Below are 800 nucleotides of genomic sequence, written 5' to 3' on the forward strand. Positions count from 1 at the left end.
GAATCCCAGGCCAGCAACTTGGATTCTCAGGCCCAATTAACATATCTATAGCCCCTGAGCTCAGGTGAGGGAAGGTGAAAGGTAAGGACAAAAGCTTGGGCGGAGTCCCGCTGTTTCGGCTTCCTGAGTTAGGTCTCCAGACGCCCAGGTGAATGGGCTGCACCTGGAAAAGGATTAGGGAGGATGGGTTTTTTGTCTATAGAATAAAGAACCGAGAAGTAGCTAAGATATTTTTAGTTAATCCTTTGGAGAAATGCTTGACCTTGCAACTTTTAGTCTTAGGCTTTAGGAAAATATCACATTTATCTGTGGATTATCAAAGGCTCCTTGTATTAATTGAATACATATAACTGAATATTAAGATGAAAGACAATTTGCTATTAACTGCTAGTGGCCTCATTTGTTACACTCGGGCCTATAGGACCTCGAACCTCTGACCAGTCTTACACGGTCCGCAACATTAGTCTTTTACAGTAGTGGTCCTATGCAGTATTTCTCTTTTTGTGATTGACTAATTTCACTCAGCATAATGTCCTCAAGGTTCATCTATGTTTTACTGCTTTCTTGTTATTCTTCAATGTAGCATCAATATTCCATTGTGTGTATGTACCACAATTTGTTTATCCATTCTTCAGTTGATGGGCACTTTGGCTGTCTCCATCTTTTTGCTATTGTCAATAGTGGTGCTATAAACATTGGTGTGCATCTTTTTCTTGTGGGTAAATACCGAGCAGAGGGATTGCTGGATCAAAAGGTATTGCTACTTTCAACCTTATGAGGAAACTCCATATTGTTTTCCA

Source organism: Chrysochloris asiatica, unplaced genomic scaffold (genome assembly GCF_000296735.1).
Source record: "Chrysochloris asiatica unplaced genomic scaffold, ChrAsi1.0 scaffold00244, whole genome shotgun sequence".
NCBI lineage: Eukaryota > Metazoa > Chordata > Mammalia > Afrosoricida > Chrysochloridae > Chrysochloris > Chrysochloris asiatica.